Consider the following 15,469-nt stretch of genomic DNA (forward strand, 5'->3'; position numbering starts at 1 on the left):
TCTATCTGTCTATCAAATATCTATCTATCTATTATAACAACAGATAAGATACAGAAGATCGCTCACCACTGTAGCTCAATCCTTTATTGGGGCATGTGAAGCAGGTACAGAAAATGCAGATGCGGGGGCGCCTCCATGGGACAGTCTCCGTTTCGTGCACTAGGTGCACTTCGTCAAGCCAATGCTCACTAAGTGAGCAAGGAGGCGGAAGTTATCATCACACCAACACAGGTGTTGCAATTAGCACGGTCTCACCTTCGTGGAGGAAAGAGGTTAATAAAACTTAAAAATAGCAACAATCATACAAAACTTTATAAGAATGAACTGTAATTGTTTCTGTCATTTAGTCCAAGTGGCCCCAGTGCTTCTAGTTTTGTTATCCACTTTGCTTCGCACTATAAAAGATCCCTTTGTCTGTCACCTCCATTCGGGGTGAATAGTTTTCTGAAAGTCTTCCCTATGTAATAGTATCTGTACGGACATATTAATGCGTAGACTACATATGTTGAACGGCATGTAATCATTTAATTAACCGTGTGTGAATGTCCTTCTAATTTTATGTTGCGGCTTTTGATATTATTAGAACAGTAACTGCAATGTCTGCAAGGAAAATTTCCTTTCGGAGCAGATCGCTCTAACCAGGTATTATTTGATACTTTTTTTGCTTAGAAATGGCATCGCCAATAGTGGAGTTTTTTTCTATGGGTCAGCAGTGGTTTTCTGATAGCGATTTCATGCAACTCAGGGTCTGCTTCAATCATGTGCCATTCTTTCTGATGGCAGATGTTATGACAGAGTTCATGTTTGAGTTTGCAAATGAAAAAGTAAATCTTCTATTATTCCCGTCTTTTTTATTGTAACGTTTGGATCTAAATAGAGTATGTCGGGGTATGGCATTTGCTCTATTGGCTTCTTGTTCAATATGTTCAGGGTCATTTCTTTCTCTTAATCGAATTTTTAATTCTTCTGCTTGTGTGAGGTATGTCTCCTGACAACTATTTATTATTTTAAGTCCAAGAAATTGAGAGTATGGAACACTTTTTTTTATGTGGTGGGGATGGGAGCTGTTGAATTCTAATAATGTGTTGCGTGCTGTACTTTTCTAAATCCTTGTGTGTGGATTTCGTTATCCGCTATCTTTATAGAGACATCAAGAAATTCTAGTGTGTCATCACCAAATACATGTGTGAATAACATGTTCACATTCTTAAAATTAAGAAAATGAACAAATTCTTTAAAGCGCTCCTTACTGCCCTCCCAGACCATGAGTATGTCATCCACATAACAAATAAATAATTTTATGTATCTATTGTATGGGTTTATCAACCTATAGATCCCTATAAATAGGAATCCAAAAAATCCCTAATTTCCCATATATATATTATCTTTATGGTGAACCCACAAGCTTTATTAAGGTAATTGTGCATAAACATATAATGAAGACTCACATGAATTAAAAATTAGCAGAGCGGTAGCTTAGCATTTGAACTAGTATATATCTACTGTGCATCAAGGCCAGTGTACTCCAGCCTATTCTGATTGGCTATACTGAAGTGGAGATGCCCGGCGTGCCTGCAGTACACGCTGAGCTAAATTCTGAGCTACCGCTTTGCTTTCTATTAAAATTGAGTCCCTACTCTGCCCCCCTCGACATGTTTCGCTGCCTCTGCAGCTTTATCAAGAGGTAGCGGGCATATGAGCGCGGGCGTTCTCTGAGTTATATTTATAGATTACCTTGATGTTCATTTGATATCCTGGCAGCCTATCGCAAGGTGCCTCAATCACTATTCGCATCATGATTGGACAAGGCTATGATTGGCACCTCTGATGAACCATTCAAAGGTGAGAAGATATCTGCCAATCGTATACGGGTGTCCACTTTGCTTCTCGGATTGGTTAGGAGACAAGTCCATCATATGCGCATTCTCATCTGCGCAGTGGAAGAGATCTCGAGATTACGGACCTGCGCGATCTCGTCTGCGCTGGTACTTCGTTCCGTTTGCCGGTATTAGGTCTCAATGCGCCTGCGTATCTCAGTATCTACGTCATCTGCGCGAATTTAGTATGCGCAAGAACTTAGTTTTTGGGGGCATTTTGTCTATTAGATGTTCTTCATTATAGGTATTGGTGATTAGTAGGAATCCAGATTCTTATGTAATGTCAATTAGGATTTCTAAGATGTAATCTGTTTTGTTCATCATATATAAACAAAAAGGACTTCTCTTGATCTCTTGTGTAATACATCAAGTATGTATTTAGAAGTGCTTTTTGGTGATCTTATTAGATCTTGAATATATTTAGTACATTTTATATTGACTTATAAGAGTAGTAATTTTATGAGAAGGTCTTTATGAAAAAAGGATATTGTCATTTTTGCCTATATGGTACTACATGGTTGTCCCTCTGATATTAAATTATAGGAGGTTCCTACTGCTTATTCTTTCATGTTATCCACCCTACTAAATATTAATTATTATAAATTAATATCATATTGTTAAACTTTTCGTCTTATAGCCCGTTGTCATCGTGATCCCCCACCACCGAGGGCCATCCCCCAACCAGCGAACACACCGCACTCATGTCCACCACATCCTGTTCCAGTAACCATGGTAAGTATTCATTTACAATGTGTAATTTTATTTTAATTATTATTTATTATTTTGATTCCTCATTTATTTATAGTTGTGAATAGAGGCTGATTTCAGGCTTGCCTTACTGATAATTATTATTGGTAATCATTTCATAGGTTTTAAGGTAAGTCTCGTTATCTGAACATATTGGTTATAATTAGTATATTTTTTATAAAAAAAAGAATAAAGAACTTTTTACAATTGATGGCTGGTCATAGAAAGGCTGTAAAGGTAAAACCCTCGTTAATACCCCGAGGGCTCAATGCTTTCAGTCTGTGTATCCACATTGCTTCCATTTTTAGTAGTAATTTGTCAATATTGCCCCCTCTTGGGCCCAACTTGGGTTTTTGGATGCCACAGAATTTTAATTCTGTCACATCTCCTTCGTGTATATCCTTTATATGTCTGGCTAATGGGGTATCTTTGCCTGTTCTTATTGTGCTCATATGCTGTGATATCCTTCGCCTGAGCTGTTGACTAGTTTTGCCCACGTAAATCTTGGGGCAGCTGCACTCAGCCAAGTATATGACTCCTTCCGTTTGACAATTAATAAACTCTCTGATCTCAAAATTACGCCCGTCTACAGGATTTGTAAACTCTTTTTTCTTTGGTAGAAATCTGCAAAAAGTACATGACCCACATCGATAGGATCCCTTGGATCTATGTTCTAACCATGTGGTCTCTCTCTTTTCTGTATAGTGGCTTCTTACCAATTGCTCCCTAATGTTGCGTCCCCGACGATAGGTGACACTGGGATACGGGGTAAGTACCTCTTTTAAATCTGAATCGGCCAATAATATTGGCCAATATGTTTTCAATATCCTCATTACTTGTTGGTTATTCTGATCAAAGGTTCCTATACAACGGACCAACCTTTGGTCCTGTACTTGTATCTTTTCTTTTAATAGTTCTGATCTCGGGGTTGATCTTGCCCTAGCGAAGGCCCTGTGTAGGACCTTCTTGGGGTAACCCCTTGTCACAAACCGTTGATACAACAAATTGCATTCTAACAGGAATGCCTCCTCACTTGAGCAATTCCTTCTTGCTCTCAAATACTGGCCTATAGGAATGCCAGCTTTCAATGGTCGGGGATGATGGCTTCCCCAATGTAGGAAACTATTAGTGGAAGTCTCCTTTCTATAAATTTTAGTTTGTATGCTGCCTCCAGGTTCGAGAGAGATTTCCAAATCTAAAAAATTCAATGTGTTAGGGTGAATATCTGAAGTGAAGTGCATTCCGATTACATTGTGATTGAGTGCCCTGACAAATTCATTAAAGTGGGTGACAGTGCTGCCCCAAAAAATCAAAATGTCGTCAATATAACGACCCCAAAATAAAATGTGCTGTGTGTATTCCCTATAGGTGTCCGAAAATACCACCGTCTCCTCCCACCAACCTAAGAATAAATTTGCAAAATTCGGTGCACATGCAGTGCCCATAGCTGTGCCTTTTGTCTGTAAATAAAAGTGCCCATCAAAAGTGAAATAATTGTGTGTAAGTAAGAATGACAATAGTGAGATAACAAACTTATTGTGACTAGTGAATTGTGTTCCCCTAGTGCACAAAAAGTGTTCAACCGCCTCGAGTCAGAATTGATGCTGTATATTCGTGTAGAGTGCTTCTACATCCAAACTAGCTATGTGTGTATTAGGCGGAAAGAAAATCTCCTCGAGCCTGGAGACAGCATCTCTTGTGTCCTTAATGTGGGAGGGCAAGGAAGCAACAAAGGGAGCAAGTATCTGATCAACGTACAGGCTAATGCCCTCGGTCAAATTTTCATTGCCCGAGACTATGGGTCGTCCGGGCATGGGGTCTTTTTGTTTGTGCAACTTTCGTAAAGCATAAAAAGTTGCCAATGTTGGTTTGTAATTCATCATCACTTTAAACTCTTGATCTGAAATCATTTTATCTTCTTTAGCTTTCATCAGAAGGTCTTTCAACTCTGTAACATACTGTTTTGTCGGATTAGTAGGCAAGCGTTTATAGGTATCTTTGTCTTTCAATAGTCTAAAGACCATAGCTTTATAGTCTTCCTTAGACATAATAACAAGGTTACCCCCCTTATCTGAGGGCTTAATTTCTATTCTGTCATTATCTTGCAGTTGTTGAAGTGCATCCCTTTCTCTTTTTGTTAAGTTATTATTGTATGATTTTGATGTTAATCCTGCTAGTTCATCACTGACCATTCTTACAAAAGTGTCAATATTACTATATTGACTGAACGTAGGGGTAAGTTGTGATTTTGGCTTTAGGGACGAGAAAGGTGGAGACACAGGAGTTCTATTCCCAGTGTCATTCTCATCGAGGAGATCTATCAGGTCTGTAACCACTTGTTCGTCTTGTCTCTGTGTAGAGTTCCCATCCCGGGCTCTATGTTTGTGCATTTTATGTAGAGCAAGCTTTCTCGCGAACAGATTGATGTCTTTTACCCAATCAAAGGAGTTGTACTTTGGAGTGGGGGTGAATGACAAACCCCTCTTCAATACCTCTAGTTGGTCTGGTGTTAAAACTATGTTCGTAAGGTTACAAATCTGCATCTCTTGATCTTTAATCCTTAACGCGGATGTGGTGGGTTCTGCAAATACCCCCACTTCTCTCTGTCCCTGAGCTGTATCCCCCCACCTAAAAAATGGGGTGTGGGATCCTGATTTACGTGGGCAAAACTAGTCAACAGCTCAGGCGAAGGATATCACAGCATATGAGCACAATAAGAACAGGCAAAGATACCCCATTAGCCAGACATATAAGGGATATACACCAAGGAGATGTGACAGAATTAAATTTCTGTGGCATCCAAAAACCCAAGTTGGGCCCAAGAGGGGGCAATATTGACAAATTACTACTAAAAATGGAAGCAATGTGGATACACAGACTGAAAGCATTGAGCCCTCGGGGTATTAACGAGGGTTTTACATTTACAGCCTTTCTATGACCAGCCATCAATTGTAAAAAGTTCTTTATTCTTTTTTTTATAAAAAATATACTAATTATAACCAATATGTTCAGATAACGAGACTTACCTTAAAACCTATGAAATGATTACCAATAATAATTATCAGTAAGGCAAGCCTGAAATCAGCCTCTATTCACAACTATAAATAAATGAGGAATCAAAATAATAAATAATAATTAAAATAAAATTACACATTGTAAATGAATACTTACCATGGTTACTGGAACAGGATGTGGTGGACATGAGTGCGGTGTGTTCGCTGGTTGAGGGATGGCCCTCGGTGGTGGGGGATCACGATGACAACGGGCTATAAGACGAAAAGTTTAACAATATGATATTAATTTATAATAATTAATATTTAGTAGGGTGGATAACATGAAAGAATAAGCAGTAGGAACCTCCTATAATTTAATATCAGAGGGACAACCATGTAGTACCATATAGGCAAAAATGACAATATCCTTTTTTCATAAAGACCTTCTCATAAAATTACTACTCTTATAAGTCAATATAAAATGTACTAAATATATTCAAGATCTAATAAGATCACCAAAAAGCACTTCTAAATACATACTTGATGTATTACACAAGAGATCAAGAGAAGTCCTTTTTGTTTATATATGATGAACAAAACAGATTACATCTTAGAAATCCTAATTGACATTACATAAGAATCTGGATTCCTACTAATCACCAATACCTATAATGAAGAACATCTAATAGACAAAATGCCCCCAAAAACTAAGTTCTTGCGCATACTAAATTCGCGCAGATGACGTAGATACCGAGATACGCAGGCCCATTGAGACCTAATACCGGCAAACGGAACGAAGTACCAGCGCAGACGAGATCGCGCAGGTCCGTAATCTCGAGATCTCTTCCACTGCGCAGATGAGAATGCGCATATGATGGACTTGTCTCCTAACCAATCCGAGAAGCAAAGTGGACACCCGTATACAATTGGCAGATATCTTCTCACCTTTGAATGGTTCATCAGAGGTGCCAATCATAGCCTTGTCCAATCATGATGCGAATAGTGATTGAGGCACCTTGCGATAGGCTGCCAGGATATCAAATGAACATCAAGGTAATCTATAAATATAACTCAGAGAACGCCCGCGCTCATATGCCCGCTACCTCTTGATAAAGCTGCAGAGGCAGCGAAACATGTCGAGGGGGGCAGAGTAGGGACTCAATTTTAATAGAAAGCAAAGCGGTAGCTCAGAATTTAGCTCAGCGTGTACTGCAGGCACGCCGGGCATCTCCACTTCAGTATAGCCAATCAGAATAGGCTGGAGTACACTGGCCTTGATGCACAGTAGATATATACTAGTTCAAATGCTAAGCTACCGCTCTGCTAATTTTTAATTCATGTGAGTCTTCATTATATGTTTATGCACAATTACCTTAATAAAGCTTGTGGGTTCACCATAAAGATAATATATATATGGGAAATTAGGGATTTTTTGGATTCCTATTTATAGGGATCTATAGGTTGATAAATTAATTTAACCCTCCATATATTGGTCCGATAAGTGAAGATATTGTATGGGTTTGCCTCTAACAAAACATAATTTCTCTCGAAAATCGACAGTAAGAGATTGGCATAAGTGCAGGAGACCGGCATGCCCATCGCAGTGCCGGTCTCCTGCCTATACCAATCTCCATCAAACTGAAACTCATTGTGGGAGAGGATGAAGGATAGGGAATCACATATGAATGATGTAAAATTCTCTGATCTCCCGGAGCTCATGGATAGCCCGCACACCCGCATCCCTAGGGATGCGGGTATATAAGCTCTCAACGTTAATTGACGCAAGATGATAATCATCACTCCAAGTGAAGTCACTAAGTCGGGTAAAAAAATCAGAGGTATCTCTAACGTATGTGGGCATGGATGTTAGCATGGGTTTTAGGAGCCATTCAAGATACTAGGAGAGAGGTTCAGTCACAGAGCCGATCTCCACCACGATAGGGTGGCTGGCGGTCGGCTCTGCGACTTGTGATTTTTTGGTAGAAAATACCATTTAGGATATTTTGGGTGTTCTACGATTAGACGTTCAGCTGTTTTTTTGGAAAGTGTGCCTTTTTCAGTATGGGATCTAAGGACGGATCTAAGTTTTGTGACAGTGTTGTGTGTAGGATTACTGAGTAGATGGGTATACACTGCTTTATTATGCAGCTGTCTAGCTGCTTCTGAATTGTAGCAATCAATATCGAGTACCACTACACTGCCTCCTTTATCAGCCCTGCATATTTTGAGATCTTTTCATGTGTTCAGCCATGTAAGTGCTCTTTCTTCTTTTGGAGAGAGATTGCTTCTAGTAGTGGGGTATATTAGGGACTTTACCTCCCTACAAACCGCTTCCCTAAACAGATCGAGTGAACTACCTGGTGCCAAGGGAGGGGAGAACCAAGAAGGCTTCCCACCTGTAAAAGGAATCTCAATATCTTTATCCGAAAGGCTGATATCCGGTAAATCTTGGAATGAATTGGCTAACATATGAACCAGGGTTATTTCCTCTTCTGAAAATGTACTAACCACGCTAAAACCCAATGGACCAATATTTACAGGAGTCACTCCTTCTATTTGCTCTTTAGATACTTTATTTCATGATTTTTTTTGGAGAAAAATTTAGTAAGGTTCATCTTACGAATCGATTTGTATAGATCGATTTCGAATTGGGTATAATCAAACGGATCACAAAGTCCAAAGTTGAGTCCCTTTGATAAAAGTGTGATACAATCTTCAGATAAATCGACATTCGTAAGGTTAATAACGTTATTCAATGTTTCTCTTGTCTCCATGTGACTTCCTTTCTTTTCCTAATTTTGTTCTTCCATGTTTCTCCTGCGTTTCTTCCTCCCTTGCCTTGTGTGTTTCCTAAAGGGACTTGACCTGAGAGTTGTAATTGATTCAGAGATTTCCGGGTGTTATCGTCTGAGCAACTAGTTTCAGATTCTGTGGTTCAGAATTCAGATGGTGTGCGTCTTTGATTATGTCTCCTATATGCTCGTTATTGCTACACTTGTGGTGGTGTGATGATAACTTCCGCCCCCTTGCTCACTCAGTGAGCGTTGGCTTGACGAAGTGCACCTAGTGCACGAAACGGAGACCATCCCATGGAGGCGCCCCCGCATCTGCATTTTCTGTACCTGCTTCACATGCCCCAATAAAGGACTTGAGCTACAGTGGTGAGTGCGATCTTCTGTATCTTCTCTGTTGTTATATTTGCTAGTTACTTGGATTGGATCTGCACCTCCACGCTCACTCATTAGTGCTCACTCCCACTCCTGCATTTGTCCACTGAAGTTATCTACTTTAAGCGACGTGAAGTGCCAGACTACTGCCTCTATTTTGTGATTCATCTACCTATCTATCAATCTATTTATCTATCTTTCTATCTCATATTTATCTATCCATCTATCTCATATCTATCTGTCTTATATCTATCTATCTATCTCATATCTATCTATCTCATATCTATCTATCTATCTATCTATCTATCTATCTATCTATCTATCTATCTATCTATCTATCTAGACAGCAAAACAAATTTGTACAGCAGCGCCCAACCAAGTTGCAGTTGGTGCAAGCAGCAGCAAAGTCCCCAGTCAAGGCAGGTTTTATTTTATTTTGGTACGATTTTAACTTTATTCCACTTTATTCTTTTATTCATTCTACTTTATTCTCTATATTTATTTTTATACTTACCTTTAAGCTATATTACATCCTTTGGACTCAATACACACTTTTATTGCGGTTCTCATTGAACCGCCCTCAGAGTCACCTCTGCTGGACATGCGCAGTATGTGCATTTGTTCCAGCATGGCCCGTACTGTTTACACAGCGATGCGCAGGGTCGGAAGTGCGCGCGGACACGTGACGCGATGGAGGGGAATCATGTGACTTGGCGTGTCACGTGACCGCGTGCACGGACTTCCATGCCGCATCGGGAGTTACACTGTACTTTTGAATACTACACCATAGGGTGAGTGCAACTGAACCATCCCGCCTCCTGTAGAGTCATTAATTATGCAACATATGTTTGATTCTAATTATGTAATCATTGCAATAAGGTATTTTCGGCTGTAAAATGTAACCTTTGTAAAGTTTTTAATAATTTTTAATCAGCACTGTCCACTGATGCACTTTACTATTATAGTGGCAGTTTATGGCCTATATCTTATAGCACTATATATGGTGTATACCTCTTAATTGTTTGATTGTATGTTTAATTGAATTGTTTGTGCATTTGCATATATATACCATTCATGTGATCACTGTTTGTTGCTTGAAAAAGGCTGCTTGAAACGTTGCTTGCTGTATTGATATGGAATAAACACCTTTTGAGATCTTCATAATCCTGAATGCTGCAGCTCTTTCTTGGATATCTATCTATCTATTTATCCATCTATCTATCTGTCTCATATCTATCTATATATCTATCAATCAAATATCTATCTATCTCATATCTATCTAATATCTATTTATCTCATATCTATCTATCTATCTATCTATCTAGAGGAAAGAAAAGCGGGCAGCACAACCGGGTTACCTGTGGTGCTAGCTGGTTGGCTTGGACCCAAGTCCCAAAAGTATATGTAGAAAAACAGCAGCACTCCAGGATATAAGTGAATAATGTGTGGCTTTATTCACCAAAACATCAGAGGTTGCGACGTTTCAGCCTTCTCACAACCTCTGATGTTTTGGTGAATAAAGCCACACATTATTCACTTATATCCTGGAGTGCTGCTGTTTTTCTACATATCTATCTATCTGTCTTCTATCTATCTATCTCATATCTATCTATCTATCTATCTATCCATCCATCTATCTATCTATCTGTCTCATATATATCTATCTATCATCTATGTATCTCATATCTATCTATCAATCAAATATCTATCTATCTCATATCTATCTAATATCTATTTATCTCATATCTATCTATCTCATATCTATCTAATATCTATCTATCATCTCATATATATCTATCATCTATCTATCTATCTATCTATCTATTGATCTATCATCTATTTATCTATTATCATGTTTTTTATGTTTCTAATCTTTTATATTACATTGTATAATAATCCATATTTTCAGTAACCTGTTTACATGCCCCATATCATATATATTCTTTTTACAGCCAATTTGAATCCATTTATTACAAATTTTCCATGCATTTCTCATCTGGGTCTGTATTTTTTTACCTGCTGTGCTATAGCCTTGGGACATAACATGTGAGCGTCATAGAAGAATGAATTTGTGGGAATGGCTGGATACCACTAACCTCTGTCATATACAATTTGATCCTAATTGGCACAAGGGAGTCTGCATTTTGTTTTACTTCTATACTTCATAACCTTGAAGCGGTGGTCCCTGGTGGCTTCAGTATTATATAGCCCAGACTGATTTAGCTGGAATTCCCTGACACCCTGGGATTTCTCACTATAACCGTAATTATTGGTTCATCAATGTCGGTATAATGGGAGTTGTTCTTAGACTCGGCTGAGAGATAGGGAAGGGCTGGCTTGTGGTATAATGTTACAGGAACAAATGATCATGAAAAATGCACCATGAAAAAGCGGCGCAATTAACATTTCTTAAATGCCCGAACCTGGAACGATGCAATAGAGACCATGTTATGGAACATAAAACATCTTTAAAAAAGAAATTTAGAAACTCCCATTAGAAGTGAAAGAATGGATAGAATTTTGGCAACAGAAAAAAACTTAACGGGGATCTTATATTGTCATCTACAGTTGTGGCCCTGATCATGTTGGGTGCAAAAACGACACCATTTAGAACTAAATGGACAAATATAATATCTGTTTCCATGAAGCAATTACTGGCACAACCCAAGCGAGGACGTAGGATGATCACATTATCTGACTTGCCTATTTGTAAATTGTATGGGGTGTAACTGTATATTCTGTCTTCCAGGAACTTTATCCTTTTGTTAATAGTTCCTTGCCCTTTAAATGAACTTTTTGCATTCGGTAGGCGTCTTGATTATACGTTTATACTATAAGTTATATAAACGTTTATGCTATAAGTAACATAAAAAATGCGTTTCGGGGTCATACCGAATGCTTTCTCAAGCATGTGAATCTGCACATTCCTGAAAAATGGTTCGGTATGACCCCGAAACGCGTTGTAAGTGCTACTACATGTATACTCTTTTACTAATACAAGAATAAAGACAAACAGAACTGAAGAAGCACATAACTGAATTACGTTATTTCATCTGTCTAATTTATTACGATGATACTTTTAGTTATTCTGCATTATACGGTGTATGTACTGTACATAGATGACTACTAGATGGTGGCCTGAGCGGGTTAGGGTATAAATACTTTCCTGGAGCTGATGTTGTCAAACTTCTGAAATCTCCTTTTTACTTTTTAACCAAGTGTCAAGGAGGCAGGGCTGACTGCTCAAGTGCCAAAATTCCTATGCTGCTGCTATAGGACGCTTCCAGTACATCCCCTGAGATTGTTACTTTTGGGCTGCAGAGATTGCCCGGGAATCTTAAATATTCTGCCGTTGGACAAACATCATGATAAAATATGATTTACCTGTCCTTGGATCATTTCGATCTGTCAAAAAATCATTGTGTAATAGGGGATCTGCGGTCAACAGCTGAGTGCAGCAAAGGGCCTCAGGAGGCATCAGCGATTGTTCGTGCGGCCCTCCCTTCCCAGCGCTCAAGCCATATAAAGGCACTGTAAACAATCCGATTTAGGAGATTGGAGCTCATTTTCTATGGAGCATCGGAGTATGTTGTGTCTTTGGAAACACTACTTCATTCTGTTGCTATTCTTTATTCCTATATTGGAACAAATCTAAAATGATTTCTTTGATTATCACAAAGGGGTACTCTGGTGGAATATATATATATATATATATATATATATATATATATATATATATATTTTTTTTTTTTTTAATCAGCTGGTGCTAGAAAGTTAAACAGATTTGTAAATGACTTCTATTAAAAAAATCTTAATCCTTCCAGTATACTACAGAGGAAGTTGTGAAGTTCTTTCCAGTCTGACCACAGTGCTCTCTGCTGACACCTCTGTCCATATCAAGAACTGTCCAGAGCAGGAGAGGTTTGCTATGGGGATTTTCTTCTACCCTGGACAGTTCCTGCCATGGACAGAGGTGTCAGCAGAGAGCACTGTGGTCAAACTGGAAAGAACTATTCAACTTTCGGTAGAGCATACAGCAGCCGATAAGTACTGGAAGGATGAATATTTTTTAAAAATAAGTAATCTCCAAATTTGTTTAACTTTCTTATTTTCTTGATCTGAAAAAAAAATAAATACTAATTCCCACCAGAGTACCCCTTTAAGTCCATTGCAAAGGTTGAACCTAGTTTCAACAGGCTGATATTATTTATATGATGCAAAACATCTGTTGTAAAAAGTTCTGACTGTGTTGTGTCATCTGACTCTCTGAGGACTATCAATATACCAAGGTGAACAATATTAATCATGGTCCTATATTTGTCCTGACTTATGAGTACTCTTTTCCTAATCCTTTTTGTGTAAGGTAGAGAAGTCACATTTCCATGGGTGGTCTATATGCGAACAAAGCAGCTGAACTGATAAGTTATAACAGTCACCAAAATGGAAAACTGGCCCTAGAGCAGTGTTCTCAAACTGTGGCCCTCCAGATGTTGCACAACTTTGACTCCCAGCATGCCTGGACAGCCAGCGGCTGTCCGGGCATGCTGGGAGTTGAAGTTTTCCAACATCTGGAGGGCCTTAGTTTGAGAACACTGCCCAAGAGAAAACTGTATCCAGATCAGTTGCCCTAAAAGTAGTTGATTATTACTTTCTTAAAGGGGTACTCTGCTGAAAACATCTTATCCCCTTTCCAAAGGTTAGGGGATAAGATGTTAGATTGCAGGGGTCCCGCCGCTGGGGCACCCTTTGACTGGTGATGCCAGCCACCGCACCCCCTCCATTCATATCTATGGGAGGAGGCGTGATGGCTATGTACTAGCTGTCTTGCCCCCTTTTATAGACATGAATGGAGGGGGCGTGGTGTGACGTCACGAACGCGGAAGCTGCACACGTTCCGTTTTCGGGATGCTGCCACTGCCGGCCCAGAGATCGCGGGGTTCCCCAGCGGTGGGACCCCTTCCAATCTAACATGTTATCCTTTATCCTTTGCATAGGGGATAAGATGTTTAGAACGGAGTACCCCTTTATACATTAGACACATTCTAGACAGTGATCTTGTAGTACTTTAAACCTCTGTTGGCCCTCAGAACCACACCACTTCATCATGGAATAGATTCTGCTAGGTGTAGAAATTGGTCTGCAGGAATACCGGTCCATTTGGACAGGATCGTTCTTCTTGAAATGGTCCGGACATGCATTGAACAGCCCGTTGTACCTCGTCCTAGAAATGCTCCATAAAATTATGATCTTGGGACTGTGAAGGCCAGAAAAGAAAGAAAAACTCCCTATCATGATCCTAGAACCAATTCCTGACTATACCACCTATGTGGCCTAGTGGTACTGCCCAAACGCCACTCCAAAATGTATTAAAAGGGTACTCCACTGGAAAACATTTTTTTTTATTAAATAGTGCCAAAATGTTAAACAAATTTGTAAATGACTTCCACTTAAAAATCTTACTTCCAGTACTTATCAGCTGCTGTATGCTCCAGAGGAAGTTTTTTTTTCTTTTTGAATTTCCTTTCTGTCTGACCACAGTGCTCTCTGCTGACACCTCTGTCCATTTTAGGAACTGTGTAGGAGCAAATCCCTTAGAGCAAACCTATACTGCTCTGGGCAGTTCCTAAAATGGACAGAGGTGTCAGCAGAGAGCACTGTGGTCAGACAGAAAGGAAATTCAAAAAGAAAAAACTTCCTGTGGAGCATACAGCAGCTTATAAGTACTGGAAGAATTAAGATTTTTAAATAGAAGTAATTTACAAATCTGTTTAACTTTATGGCTACCAGAAATACCTTTAATACCTTTTGGATGAGCGTTTGGGCAGTACCACTACGCCACATAGGTGGTATAGTCATGAATTGGTTCTAGGACCAAAAAAATATTTGGACCAAAAGTTTTGACTGTACATAGAGCCTTGTCAGGGAATCTAGGTGCCAGGAGACCCTCATAGAATGGGATGCCATGTTTCAGGAATTTTTGAACAGGCAGTCTTGTTCATCATCAACAAAAGAAAATCTGGCCTACTGAAAAGCAAAAAACAAATAGCTCAACTATTTGATGAAATCAAACCGCATAAAGAGAATATTGAAATAATTAACCTATCTAGGAATATAAAAAGGAGAGTCAGACAAAAGGAGGATGAAATCATCCCAAAAAAAAGAACGTAAACTGACAAGGGACTCTATGACTAACCCAACACCCTAAAAGCATAATAATCATTTACCAAGCATGAAAGACTTATAGACTATTGATGAGGTCACAGATGGTCATAATACTTCTTTTGAATCCCAAAATGAGGATATAGAATTATTTCTCCTGACTATCCAAGACCCCATAACCCAACAAAATGATAGCAGCCATAACATACCACTTTCCTCCAACATTATTATAATGAAAAATCCAGGGAGGCAACCCCTGAGGAAATCATTGAACAACCGACAGATATAGAATATAACATACATGTAGAAAAGTATTTTTCACTACTACAAATTCCGGAAGCAAGATCATCTAAGGAAATAAATCCGGGCATAGTAAAAATGGAGAACGATATAGGGCTCCGGACAACAAAAAACCACAACACCAAATATGAAAAAGGTAGTGAAAAAAACCATGAAACAAACAGGAAAAAAATGTTACAAAAGAGGCAAAAGAGGGGAGAAATTCGCCAAAAAAAAGAATCAACAC

The 15,469-nt window shown here is 39.0% G+C and overlaps 1 long non-coding RNA gene across 2 annotated transcripts in view; it reads left to right on the forward strand.

Moving 5' to 3' along the window:
- LOC130291354 (uncharacterized) overlaps positions 1-15,469 on the forward strand; it is an 88,881-nt gene that overhangs the window by 57,862 nt on the left and 15,550 nt on the right. For both annotated transcript variants that reach the window (XR_008847900.1, XR_008847901.1), the window contains exons 2-3: positions 2,515-2,609; positions 3,330-3,392. This is a non-coding gene — a long non-coding RNA (uncharacterized LOC130291354). The remainder of the gene's footprint in view (positions 1-2,514; positions 2,610-3,329; positions 3,393-15,469) is intronic.

This window comes from Hyla sarda, chromosome 9 (assembly GCF_029499605.1).
Source record: "Hyla sarda isolate aHylSar1 chromosome 9, aHylSar1.hap1, whole genome shotgun sequence".
NCBI lineage: Eukaryota > Metazoa > Chordata > Amphibia > Anura > Hylidae > Hyla > Hyla sarda.